The sequence below is a fragment of the Ambystoma mexicanum genome, chromosome 12 (assembly GCF_040938575.1).
Source record: "Ambystoma mexicanum isolate Mex_15411 chromosome 12, UKY_AmexF1_1, whole genome shotgun sequence".
Classification (NCBI taxonomy): Eukaryota; Metazoa; Chordata; class Amphibia; order Caudata; family Ambystomatidae; genus Ambystoma; species Ambystoma mexicanum.
Genome location: NC_090936.1, coordinates 1,125,534,268 through 1,125,548,819, shown reverse-complemented (window position 1 = coordinate 1,125,548,819; position 14,552 = coordinate 1,125,534,268).

Here is a 14,552-nt window from a genome sequence, read left to right as displayed (position 1 = left end):
CCTGCACTCCAGCATAAGATGGTCATGAAGACTTTCCTCTGGGCCAAAGATGCAGATCTTACCTAGACCCCCAGGAGCCTTTACATATTGCTCCACCAATCCTCATTCTTCCTGGACTCTCTTCCCAAAGTGGTACATTTCTTGCATCATGATGTTTTTTTCTCATGATGTTTATCCATTTTCTTGATACACTTTTCATACTTGTTAAGGTTCAAAGCCTCCCTTAATGCTAGCTCCTGTAAATGTTCATACTGATCCTGTCCTGCTAGTCTCAGACAATGTAGTAGTAGATGATATTTTCTTTTCACTGCACTGCCGTTGCTACCACATACCACTATGGCATAATGTTCAAAGGCTTTGAGATGGGAGGCTTGCAAAGTTCTGCTAAAAATGCCATTGGTTGGATAATGTTTTGCATCTTTGCAGATAAGTTTGACTCACCAGCTTAACAACCGCCATAGTTGTAGTGATTGCTTGTTTTCACTATGATTTATCTATATCTCTATGCATTTTCTCTATGCTTTGCCTCCCATTTTTTCTCCTTCTTACACTGTTATATTATATTTCTCTTTTCCATCACTAGAGACCAGAAGGTGGCGATTACCATACTTTATGTATTTCCATCCTTTTTGAGACTGAGCTCTGGTAAACTGGAAGGGTCGTGCCAGTTCGGTATCTTCACAGAACTGAGCGGGTCACCGGGCCCATCCCACAGGGGCCTGGTGAATTCCATAGAACCCTTACATTTTCTACAAGCATGAAAACACATGCTGCTGGAAAACCACAGTTCAATTTGAAGGGAGAGCAGCACAAAAATGCCTTAACATTCAATCAGAATCCCCTGGATCAATGAAGAGAAGCATACAAATGTTTCAACATCCCTTTACACTTCGATTTTGGGAATCTGGAGGTTTAGAAAATGACATGTCAAACTTACAACCTGTCTTTGTGTATGAAACATACTAATCTGACCCTCAAACTAGACGCAAACAACTAAGGGTGCAAGGAAATGTCTTGGATCCAGGGGGTGGATCCCTTCCCCTGGATATTTGGTGAAATGACAAAAGTGTTTTGCTCAAACAGCAGTTTCTTAAGGGTGGCAAAAGTGTCTTTTCCAAACCAAAATTCCTTATGAATTGCAGAAGAGATTCCTTCAAACAAAAGTTTTTTAATAATGGCAAAAGTTTATTTTCCAACCCACAATTCCATATGGATGGCCAAAGTGTCTTTTCCAAACCACAATTCCTTATGGATGGCAAAAGAGATTCCTTCAAACTACAGTTTCTTAAGGATGGCAAAATGGCGTCTCTTTCAATCCACAGTTGATTATTGATTTTTTATCCTTAGTTCAAAAAAAGTTTGTATGTAAACAATATATTCCAGCTTTGGAGTGACTTCACAAACAGAATGGATCTTATTCAACCACAACACAAGTTTCATGATTCTCCTAGTATACTCTCCTGCCAGGAATCCCCTTATGGGCTCTTTGGATAACTGGGGTACTCTCCTGCCAGGTATCTTTCCCAGATTGTCCAGTCTTTTCCAGAATACTTTGGGTGGAGGGCCTGGTATAGTCCCCTGCCAGGAATTCCCCCCTGGAGTCTTGTAAATCCCCTGAAGTGTTCTCTGCCTGATGTGCTACTTACACCAGGATGTATTCTTATGGCTCCTCAGATCCCAGGTGTACTCTCCTGCCAGGTATCTTTCCCACATTGTTTTATCGCGTCTTTGTACTTTAGGAAGAAGGCCTGGTATACTCCCTTGCCAGGAATTCCCCCCTGTGGTCTAGCAATTCCCCTTATGTTTTTGTGCATCATGTGCTACTTTCACAAAGACTTATTTTCTGTTTCACTGTCCCTTAGTATAGCACAGTTGCACCACTCACTATGTGTTTACTTTATTTGCTTGAGGTATTACTTGTTCCAACTGTCCCCACATTGACATCTCACACATGGGGAATTATTCAAGTTCTGCTGCTATACTTGTTTCTGAAGTGTTCATTTACTTAAGGTAGTACTTAATTTAGCGTTTCCCACATTGCCATCTCATACATCAGGACTTTTCAAGTTCTGCCACTGTACTTCTTTCAAAAGTGTTCATTTGTTTATGTATTACTTGCTCCAATGTTCCCTACACTGATATTTCGTATATGGGGACATATCAAGTTATGCTACGGTACCTTTTCAGTAGTGTTCATTCGTGGGTAGTAATACTGGCTCCAATGTTCCCCATACTGACATCGCATACATGGAGACTTGTTCAAGATTCGCCTTTGCACTTTATTTGTTTGTTATGCACATTTTCTTATTGCGTTTTTCTGCTTACATGCCTGTCGGTACGCCCCAGGGTCCCCAATTCCACTGGGCAGACTCACTGGTATCTTGCAGCATTCCTGACCTGTGACATGGTGTGGTGGTGAAGCTTTCTGCCTGGGATGGCCTCCTTAACACTACAGACCTTCCTTCAATGTTCCAAGGATCTGCACGCTTTCTCGCAGGCTTCTCTTTGTGACCAGGATCAAAGGCTGCTCCTTCTCAGCATTACTGTTTCTCCAGTGGCCTTGCTGCTGCTCCTGGGGCTACGGTGGTCTCATCATGGTGCCTGCAGCGTCTCTCCTGGCCTCGCACCACACTGGCAAGCTGCCTTCACAGTGGCAAATTGCTGCTTGTGAACATCTGCGTTCCCGACCGCTGCCAGCAAGGCCCTTCCCTGTACTGATGCCTCTGCCTGCCTCTCCGGCTCTGCTTTCCTTTCTACTCTCTCCTGCTCTCTCGTGCAGATACCATCTTTAAATGTCCCGCACACTTGAGATCCATAAAAAACAAAACTAGTGTATGCATTCAACTTGCTGTTTCTTTTCAGCTGCATCAACTCCTTCCTTTTCCTCGTCTCAGTACTTGAGGCTTTATGAGAGATGAGGTTTCCTGGATTTCTTTGTTTAGAAAAACCTTAGAAACAGGAAATGTTAGTTGTGTCTTATGTGTGTGTGAGGTACGAATGGACATTTGTCTAGAGTGAGGTGCAGGACGGTGTTTCTGTGTTTTACAAAGGGGGGAGTTTTCTGATGACAACTAGCCATCAAGAGGTAACCATCTACTCCCGACAACCGTCTCCCCCCACATGATCATCCCTCAAGATACATCCCCCAGTGTCAGGGTCAGATAGCTGCTGCCGTCTCCTGGCCACATGGGAGGCGATCTCTGGTGGGGGATCAGTGATGACTCCACAGGATTCATCACAGCTGATACATAAATCAAGCCAACTGATTTTTAGGCATGATAATGAAAATTGCACCTCGACTGCAAGGCAGCATACACATCATACTAGCAGTTTTGATAGTTCTTTTTGACATAAGATCGATAGTAGCCAGCAAAATGCACATATTAAGGCAGTCATTTACAGGTAGGCCTTAAGCCATATAATTGGTGGCAACAATGATAACACATAGGCAAATGACAGACTTAACTAAACACACATATATAAACACTACAGAAACCAAAAGAAAGGAGAAGCACTTCAAGTTGTTATATGAGTGTGCAGTAAAAACGCTAAGGATCAGAGAATGTAACACACAATATATAGGTATATATTAACATTTCATAGGTACACAGAATATAGAGTAGGCAGGGGCGTTGCTTGGCTTGTAAATATCTGGGACTGGAGCCCACAGCAATTTTAGACATCACATAACTATATCATATGAACGTACCGCTAATAAGCTGCCGCCAGTGGCAAGCAGGCGGGATTCAAATTTGCAATATAACAAACCCCCCTAACAGATAACGCACCAAAGGGTATCGAAGAACCCAACTAACCATCCCCTGCATATCCCCTTTAGACCAGTGAACACATCGCCTAACTAGAAATAGGGTCTGTACAACACACAATTTAAAAAGAAATGATAATAAAAAACAAAAAACAACAAACACCATAATGAATACTGTAGAAGCTAAGGAATTAGTATAGAATGGATCTTCTTATGACCTTTTACCACCTCAAAGGTGTGCGGTATAAAAACCTTTAAAATGACCATTAACATTAACATTACTGTGTCAGTTGCATTTAGTAGAAACACAATATGAACACTGCAGTAAAAATGAAAGGCACATTTTCAATTCCAACATATATTAGCCAATTATAAATACATTTAGGGGGTAATTCATAGAATTCAGCGCACAAGTGGCGCACACGGCTGGTGCACAGTGAGCGCGTGCGACTTTCTGTGTCAGCCGCGTGCGCTAAAATCCATTTCCGCGCACAGCATATTCATGGATTTTAACATCCAAAACCAGCCGTGGTGCAGAGTGGCGCATCGACCCTGCAGCAGCGCCAGTTACGCCCCCAACCCCTCCCCGTGCACCATGTACAGCGCACAAATCCTGTACATGGCGCACAGGCTCACAACCTCAAAAACACCTGTAAAACTCCCCGCGCACCCTCCGAATACACGTACGCCGCTGCGCGGGTAGTCTCACATGTGATTGTCCCTGTGCGAGCGGGGTACATGTATTACTGGGGTTCGCAGGAAGTTTCACACGCGATTGGCCCTGTTCGAGCGGGGTACGTGTATTACTGGGGTTCGCGGGAAGCTTCACACGCGATTGTCCCTGTGCGAGCGGGGTACGTGTATTACTGGGGCTTGCGGGAAGTTTCACACGTGATTGGCCATGTGCGAGCGGGGTACGTGTATTACTGGGGTTCGCAGGAAGTGTCACACGCGATTGGCCCTGTGCGAGCGGGGTACGTGTATTACTGGGGTTTGTGGGAAGTTTCACACGCGATTGGCCCTGTGCGAGTGGGGTACGTGTATTACTGGGTTCGCGGGAAGTGTCACATGCGATTGGCCCTGTGCGAGCAGGGTACATGTATTTCTGGGGTGCACAGGAAGTTTCACACGCGATTGGCCCTGTGCGAGTGGGGTACGTGTATTACTGGGGTTCGCGGGAAGCATCATAAGCGATTGTTCCTGTGCGAGCGGGGTACGTGTATTACTGGGGTTTGCGGGAAGTTTCACATGTGATTGGCCCTGTGCGAGCGGGGTACGTGTATTACTGGGATTCGCGGGAAGTTTCACACGTGATTGGCCCTGTTTGAGCGGGGTACGTGTATTACTGGGGTTCGCAGGAAGTGTCACACGCGATTGGCCCTGTGTGAGCAGGGTACGTGTATTACTGGGGTTCGTGGGAAGTTTCATACGCGATTGGCCCTGTGCGAGTGGGGTACGTGTATTACTGGGGTTCGCGGGAAGTGTCACACGCGATTGGCCCTGTGCAAGCGGGGTACGTGTATTTCTGGGGTGCACAGGAAGTTTCACACGCGATTGGCCCTGTGCGAGCGGGGTACATGTATTACTGGGGTTCGCGGGAAGTTTCACACGCGATTGTCCCTGTGCGAGCGGGGTACGTGGGGTTCGCGGGTAGTTTCACACGCGATTGGCCCTGTGCGAGCGGGGTATGTGTATTACTGGGGTTCGCGGGAAGCTTCAAACGCGATTGTCCCTGTGCGAGCGGGGTACGTGTATTACTGGGGTTTGCGGGAAGTTTCACACGAGATTGGCCCTGTGCGAGCGGGGTATGTGTATTACTGGGGTTTGCAGGAAGTTTCACACGCGATTGGCCCTGTTCGAGCGGGGTACGTGCATTACTGGGGTTTGCGGGAAGTTTCACACGTGATTGGCCCTGTGCGAGCGGGGTACGTGTATTACTGGGGTTCGCAGGAAGTGTCACACGCGATTGGCCCTGTGCGAGCGGGATACGTGTATTACTGGGGTTTGTGGGAAGTTTCACACGCGATTGGCCCTGTGCGAGTGGGGTACGTGCATTACTGGGGTTCGCGGGAAGTATCACACGCGATTGGCCCTGTGCGTGCGGGGTACGTGTATTTCTGGGGTGCACAGGAAGTTTCACACGCGATTGGCCCTGTGCGAGCGGGGTACGTGTATTACTGGGGTTCGCGGGAAGCTTCACACGCGATTGTCCCTGTGCTAGCGGGGTACGTGTATTACTGGGGTTTGCGGGAAGTTTCACACGTGATTGGCCCTGTGCGAGCGGGGTACGTGTATTACTGGGGTTCGCGGGAAATGTCACACGCGATTGGCCCTGTGCGAGTGGGGTATGTGTATTACTGGGGTTCGCAGGAATTTTCACACGCGATTGGCCCTGTTCGAGCGGGTTACGTGTATTGCTGGGGTTCGCGGGAAGCTTCACACGCGATTGTCCCTGTGCGAGCGGGATACGTGTATTATGGGGTTCGCGGGTAGTTTCACACGTGATTGTCCCTGTGCGAGCGGGATACGTGTATTACTGGGGTTTGCGGGAAGTTTCACACGTGATTGGCCCTGTGCGAGCGGGGTACGTGTATTACTGGGGTTCGCAGGAAGTGTCACACGCGATTGGCCCTGTGCGAGCGGGGTACGTCTATTACTGGGGTTCGTGGGAGTTTCATACGCGATTGGCCCTGTGCGAGTGGGGTACGTGTATTACTGGGGTTCGCGGGAAGTGTCACACGCGATTGGCCCTGTGCAAGCGGGGCACGTGTATTGCTGGGGTGCACAGGAAGTTTCACACGCGATTGGCCCTGTGCGAGCGGGGTACATGTATTACTGGGGTTCGCGGGAAGTATCACACACGATTGTCCCTGTGCGAACGGGGTATGTGTATTACTGGGGTTTGCGGGTAGTTTCACACGCGATTGGCCCTGTGCGAGCGGGGTATGTGTATTACTGGGGTTTGCGGGAAGTTTCACACGTGATTGGCCCTGTGCGAGTGGGGTATGTGTATTACTGGGGTTCGCGGGAAGTTTCATACGCGATTGGCCTGTGCGAGTGGGGTACGTGTATTACTGGGGTTCGTGGGAAGTTTCACACGCGATTGGCCCTGTGCGAGTGGGGTACGTGTATTAGTGGGGTTCGCAGGAATTGTCACACGTGATTGGCCCTGTGCGAGCGGGGTACGTGTATTTCTGGAGTGCCCAGGAAGTTTCACACGCGATTGGCCCTATTCGAGCGGGGTACGTGTATTACTGGGGTTCGCGGGAAGCTTCACACTTGATTGTCCCTGTGCGAGCGGGGTACGTGTATTACTGGGGTTTGCGGGAAGTTTCACACATGATTGGCCCTGTGCGAGCAGGGTACGTGTATTACTGGGGTTCGCAGGAAGTGTCACACGGATTTGGCCCTGTGCGAGCGGGGTACGTGTATTACTGGGGTTCGTGGGAAGTTTCATACGCGATTGGCCCTGTGCGAGTGGGGTACGTGTATTACTGGGGTTCGCAGGAAGTGTCACACGCGATTGGCCCTGTGCAAGCGGGGTATGTGTATTTCTGGGGTGCACAGGAAGTTTCACAGGCGATTGGCCCTGTGCGAGCGGGGTACATGTATTACTGGGGTTCGCGGGAAGTTTCACACGTGATTGTCCCTGTGCGAGCGGGGTACGTGTATTACTGGGGTTCGCGGGTAGTTTCACACGTGATTGGCCCTGTGCGAGCGGGGTATGTGTATTACTGGGGTTCGCGGGAAGTGTCACACGCGATTGGCCCTGTGCGAGTGGGGTACGTGTATTACTGGGGTTCGTGGGAAGTTTCACACGCGATTGGCCCTGTGCGAGTGGGGTACGTGTATTAGTGGGGTTCGCGGGAAGTGTCACACGCGATTGGCCCTGTGCGAGCGGGGTACGTGTATTTCTGGGGTGCCCAGGAAGTTTCACAAGCGATTGGCCCTGTGCGAGCGGGGTACATGTATTACTGGGGTTCGCGGGAAGTTTCACACGCGATTGTCCCTGTGCGAGCGGGGTACGTGTATTACTGGGGTTCGCTGGTAGTTTTACACGCAATTGGCCCTGTGCGAGCGGGGTACATGTTCTACTGGGGTTCATGGGAAGTTTCACATGCGATTGTCCCTGTGCGAGCGGGGTACGTGTATTACTGGGGTTCGCGGGAAGTGTCACCCGCGATTGACCCTGTGCGAGCGGGGTACGTGTATTACTGGGGTTCGCGGGAAGTTTCACATCTGATTGGCCCTGTGCGAGTGGGGTACGTGAATTACTGGGGTTCCTGGGAAGATTCACACGCGATTGGCCCTGTGCGAGCGGGGTACGTGTATTACTGGGGTTCGCGGGAAGTTTCACACGCGATTGGCCCTGTGCGAGCGCGGTAGGTGTATTACTGGGGTTCGCGGGAAGTTTCACACGCGATTGTCCCTGTGCGAGCGGGGTACGTGTATTACTGGGGTTCACGGGTAGTTTTACACGCGATTGGCCCTGTGCGAGCGGGGTACGTGTATTACTGGGGTTCGTGGGAAGTTTCACACGCGATTGGCCCTGTGCGAGCGCGGTACGTGTATTACTGGGGTTCGCGGGAAGTGTCACCCGCGATTGACCCTGTGCGAGCGGGGTACGTGTATTACTGGGGTTCGCGGGAAGTTTCACATCTGATTGGCCCTGTGCGAGTGGGGTACGTAATTTACTGGGGTTCGTGGGAAGATTCACACGCGATTGGCCCTGTGCGAGCGGGGTACGTGTATTACTGGGGTTCGCGGGAAGTTTCACACGCGATTGGCCCTGTGCGAGCGCGGTACGTGTATTACTGGGGTTCGCGGGAAGTTTCACACCGATTGTCCCTGTGCGAGCGGGTTACGTGTATTACTGGGGTTCACGGGTAGTTTTACACGCGATTGGCCCTGTGCGAGCGGGGTACGTGTATTACTGGGGTTCGCCGGAAGTTTCACACGCGATTGGCCCTGTGCGAGCGCGGTACGTGTATTACTGGGGTTCGCGGGAAGTTTCACACGCGATTGTCCCTGTGCGAGCGGGGTACGTGTATTACTGGGGGTCACGGGTAGTTTTACACGCGATTGGCCCTGTGCGAGCGGGGTACGTGTATTACTGGGGTTCGCCAGAAGTTTCACACGCGATTCGCCCTGTGCGAGCGGGGTATGTGTATTACTGGGGTTCGCAGGAAGTTTCACACGCGATTGGCCCTGTGCGAGCGGGGTACGTGTATTACTGGGGTGTCATGATGCCTACCCCCGGGCATCAGGACCAAGGTCCTCAGCTCCAGGAGCAGGCATCCAGACATTTGTTTAAACCTCAGCAGCCCCGGCTAGGGGCTGTCTGGGTTCAGTCCTGGCACCTTAGGCGCCAGGCTCATCATAGAAATCAGTCCTGGCGCCATAGGCTCCAGGCTCATAGACTTTACTTAACTGATGCAGACCATGCTGTAAAAGAGTCCAAGCCTACATGAGGCCTGGATGGGACTATTTTGTTACAGGGACTATTTTTTACTCGGGCGTGGCTCTAGGGAACTTCTTACCTGGAACTACTTTGGAGGCTATTTAAACCACACCCGAACAGCAGCACATGCTTCGCGTTATTCTGCATCCAGCAGCGTGACGCTCACCGTGCCTGCAGCCAGCATCCAGTCTTCTGCCATGCCCGCGTGCCTGCAGCCAGCATCCAGTCTTCTGCCACGCCTGCCTCGAATCCGGAGCTCCTAGAATAAAGAAGAAGAAAAGGACAAGGTTAGAAAACAAACTTATTTCAAATTCCTCACCTAATTCTGGAACCATTTCATCTCCGGACCTGGAAAGTACATCAGTCCTGCACGCGTCGCTTTGCCAGCTCCAGCACGACGCCATACTCACCAGTTCTCACAGCATCTTTCGATCCGGCACTGTCTCCATCATTTCTTCGCCGCTATCCGGCACCTAGGGGACATAAGAAAAAACAAGGTGAGCCAAGGGAATCAACAAATACAACCTCTTACCACCATAGACTTACCACCGGAGGTATTATTCCATAACTCTCCACATTTTCATATGCCGCATCTGTAAAGAGGGAGAAAAACAACACGTTAACGCATGCAATAGTTACCGGACAGCGTTGGGTAACACAGACTCTTACCTGAACGCCAGCAGCATCTACGAGACCTTCTTCTCACAAACTCAGTTGCAATTTAAGGAAGGAAGGGGACAAGAGTGAACATCGGGCACATTGATCTCTTTGAACTTGATACTTACCAATCCCGCCAAGGACTTCAGAGTCAATACTTACCGGAACTCTCCCAACACCTTCAAACCAGTGAAGTAACTGGTATCTACGCACCCCTGCAAGACACGCAGGATGGAGAGCTCATCTTTTACGAACATAAGGAGAGGTTACTAAGGAGATATCGGAGGTGATTAGTGGGGGAGAGCGAGAACAGTTGGGAGGCCATCACTAAAGCCCACAGGTGGTTAATCCCTGTCTCCACTTGCAGGAAAATACTTCTTCGGGTCCAGCAGACAAGACTAGGTGGGCCAGTCCAGACAGTCATCTCTGCACTACGCATCACGTTGAAGGAGACCGCAGCTGTCCGGGTCCGATCGACACCTCTGTGGGGTCCAGGTGAGCATAACAGGGGGTTCACGGGAAGTGTCACATGCGATTGGCCCTGTGCGAGCGGGGTACGTGTATTACTGGGGTTCGCGGGAAGTTTCACACGCGATTGGCCGTGTGCGAGTGGGGTACGTGTATTACTGGGGTTCATGGGAAGTTTCAAACACGATTGGCCCTGTGCGAGCGGGGTACGTGTATTACTGGTGTTCGCGGGAAGTGTCACACGCGATTGGCCCTGTGCGAGCGGGGTATGTGTATTTCTGGGGTGCGCGTGAAGTTTCACATGCGATTTTGCTGTCAGAGTGGGGTACGTGAATTTGGGGGGTGCATGTGAAGTTTCACATGCGATTTTGCTGTCAGAGTGGGGTACGTGTATCCAGTGTGGTGCGCGGGGAGTCCCACACGTGAATTGGCAGTGTGGGTCCTCCCAGGTGTCCCCTCTACCCCCTCCACGGCCCCTGCAGGCAGCCCACACCACAGGGGACTACCCTGCACCCCTGGTCAATTCCCACAGGCAGCCCATCCACCATGGGCATGCCCCCCAGCCGCCCAGTGTAGGCATCCCAGCCGCTTGGCTCCACAGCGCCGTCTCCGCCCTCTTCTTCACTTGACGCTGCGTAGCGGGAGACATAGAACACAAGCATCAGGGTACAGTACAATATTCCCCTAGACAGGAAGCAATAACACATGAGTGGCAGTGTCTAACGTCACTTCCATCCTGTCCCTCCACAACAAATGGGTGAATGCACGCAAAACACATGCATAAACAGGCATGGTGCCTGCAATCAATATGAGCATCCATGTACAAGGGCCTCTATTAATTAAAATGTTGCCTTCAAACTCACATGCATCATGGCTCACACTGATCCCATGCACACACATCACCGGAGGGTCATGTATCATGCCCTGTACACCACAGACACAGTGGATAGAGACAGTGCATACAACGATGACCGCACTGCAGGAATGAATGTACACATCATCACGGACATGTGTCACGAATCCAGGGCGTATCGAAGTCACAGACACACTTCTCAGACACACACACATGTGCACCATACAGGCACATGACAGCAGCACCCATCCCTCACACCCCCACCATGTGCAAGAACAGACACTGGCATGCTTTCATGTGTGCATTTGCCATACAGCTCCCCATGTTGCATTGGAACTCATGCACCAACCATGTGGTTCGCATATTACTGGTCTCACATGCATGACCATGATGTCCCTGCACACACACATCCATACATGGCCCATGTCACACATACAGGGAAGTATCAGACTACCAGCACACTGCAACATGCCCTGTCTCACACAACAATGCTTGGCCACTTACCACTCAACTCCAGACGTGTCTTCCTCCAAAGGATCTGGCCGTGGAGCACTGGGCATATTTGTTCCAAGATCCTCATCTGGATGTCACTCATGCTGACCCGGCCCCCCTCTGCGAGGCGCCGGGCCTTGTGGAGGGTCCTGGACCTGAAGTCCTCCCAGCGCTTCTTTATGTGCTTGATGTCGCGGGTTGCCCCCCCCTCCGCTTTGATGGCAACCACTGCGTCGTCCCAGATCCTCTCCCGTCCTTCCTTATTGGCGCGTGATGTTCCAAAGAGGGCATCATAATGTCCCAGGACATGCTCCACCAGGACACCAAATTCCTTCACACTGAAGCTGGTGGCCCTCTGCCTATCTGACTGGGGGTCGCCAGTTGTCTCAGATGGTGTTTGCCCCTACATGGCGACATCCGAGGCAGGCGTGCGTGGGAAACTGGGTCCTGGGGCTGGGCTGTGGAGCGATGGTATCCCAGTCGGGAGTCTTCTGTTCCAGCAGGGGTGGACACAGCAACTGGAACCCTGGCTGATGTGCAGGCACCAAATAGCAGGGCACATGGGCAGCAGGCAGGCAGGCAGCAGCAGATGGCAGGTGGGAGCGTGCTCGGGGCTCTGGGGGGCAGTAATTCGGCCTTCTGGGCAGGAGCGTGGCCTTGCGTGTGTTGTTGCATGGCCAGCTTGATACAGAGTCATTTGGCACGTGAAAATCTTGCAAGTCTGCGTGTAATTCGAGGAAAGGCCCTTAGCGCATCTGTGACGTTACGTGTGCGGGCGTTTCCCTCATTATGTGGGCATAGTGGTTCAGCGCCCGTGAAAAAACTGCACGTCTGCGTGTGAATGCGTGTAATCTGAGGAAAGGGCCTACGCGTAAGTGACGTGACGCGTGCAGGCGTTTCCCTCAGCACGGGTTAAAGGTGAGCGGGGCCAGCAGTTTGCTGTACATGCCTTTCGTGGAGACCAACGTGTGTTGCTGCTTCGTGTTGTTTCGCGCACCATCACAACTTCATAGCGGATCAGGACGTATCTCTTCTTTTGGCGGGGTATTGGCTACGCGTGTTTTTCATTATCACGCTGGTCAGATGGTGAGTCGCGCATGCTATTTTTTCCAATGCGGATGCCCCTGTGTATCGCATCCATTTTCGAGGTCATAGTAGCCTGCGTGTCCCACGCGTACGCGTTTTTCATGTTACTGGGCGCCACCGCGTACTGCGGGAGGTTGATTCCACGCACGTAGGCTACAGGGTTGCGTGCACGGTTTTACTGCAGTTTTGGGGTGCCTGAGCGTTGCGTGACCCGTCACTTCACCACCGGGTTCACATACAGCCTTGCAGGTGCAGGGGTGCTGTTAACATCTTGCATCTTCCCCCCTCCTCCCCCCTTGTTCTCTTCCTCCCCCCCCCTACTTTCAAATTTGTCACCAACATTTTTGTTCAGTATCGTGCCTTGTTCTCCTTTCCCCTCCGTACCCTTGCCCCCCCTCCCACCCCTCCTCTTGTTACCACCTGCACTGCGTAAATTGTCGTCAGACATAGTAATGTTACTGCTTTCTTTGTTCTCCTCCTATCTATTACCTCTTGCCTTACTTGTTCTATGCACTTGCACTATCAGAAATGTCGACAGGCATATTATGATAGTTATTTTTACATTCTGTACTGTTTCAAGGACTTTTGCTGAATGTAACTGTATTTTCCTTTGTTCCCCTCCCTCCTTGAAGCGCTTTGAAACACATTGTGTATAGGCGCTATATAAATAAACTATCATATCATATCATATCCCACCCCTTTCACCCCAATTGCCCAGGACAATTGTGGTGTACACCTCCCATTGGCACTCCTCCATCTGTGCTGGCACTACTCCATCAGTGCCATGGTTGGGAGGCCACCAAAGGTGAGGGGCGCCTCAGCTGGGCGTCCTCCTTGTGGCGGGAGTGGTCAGGGATGTGGCCGGGTGACCAGGGAGTAGGGGGACTCCAGGGTGTCCAGGGTGGCCGTAGAGGGGGAAGAAGCAGGGGTGTGCCACTTGAGCACGATGTTGTGCCATGTGTCGGGGCAGTCTTGCCACCACACCCTGTGATTCCGGGAGATGCAGCTTCTGCATATGACACTGGTGTCCGTGTGACCCGGCAGTCTGTTTCATCGACTGCCATGGGCTCAAGGGCAGTGGTAGCTGCAGGTGCAGCTGTGGACACCACCACCCAGGCTCAGGGTCTGCCAGCGCAGGCTGCGTTGGCACTTGAAGAGCCCTTGGAAGATTTCCAACAGGCCAGGAGGGAAACCGTAGGTGCACGCAGGGCTGCCCTGACCAAGACTCGTGTCCCTGGGGCAGTCATGTCATCTGCTGCCCCGACCAGCTGGGTGTTGGCAAGTGCAGAGGCAGATGCAGCCAACAACACCACGGTTGTGAGTCTGCCAACCAGGAAAGTCACGGTCAATGACCCTGCCACAGCGGATGTTGCTGCGCAGGGCCCATTAGAGGGCACCCAGCTGCCACTGATGCAAGTCAGGCCTTTGGTCGACCCTCCACCTGCCACTCCCTTGGCTCAATCCACCGGTGCTACTGGCCATAGTGAACAGGGCGGCATTTGCCAGCCAGGGTCTGCGCCACAATCCAAGAGGAGGTAGGTTGCACCTGCAGCACAGGCTGGGACCCCACACACAGCCACGACCTCCAGCACGTCGAGGAAGAAGCCTTTCTGCAACGAGGGACTGGACTGCCTCGTAGACTACGTGCTGGGCCACGGCCGTGACATGCTAGTGGGTCCTAATTGTCAGACTACGGCTGCCCACCGTGATACCCACTGGAAGCAAGTTGCGGAACATGTGAGTGCATTCGGCCATGAGGTGCGCATGGC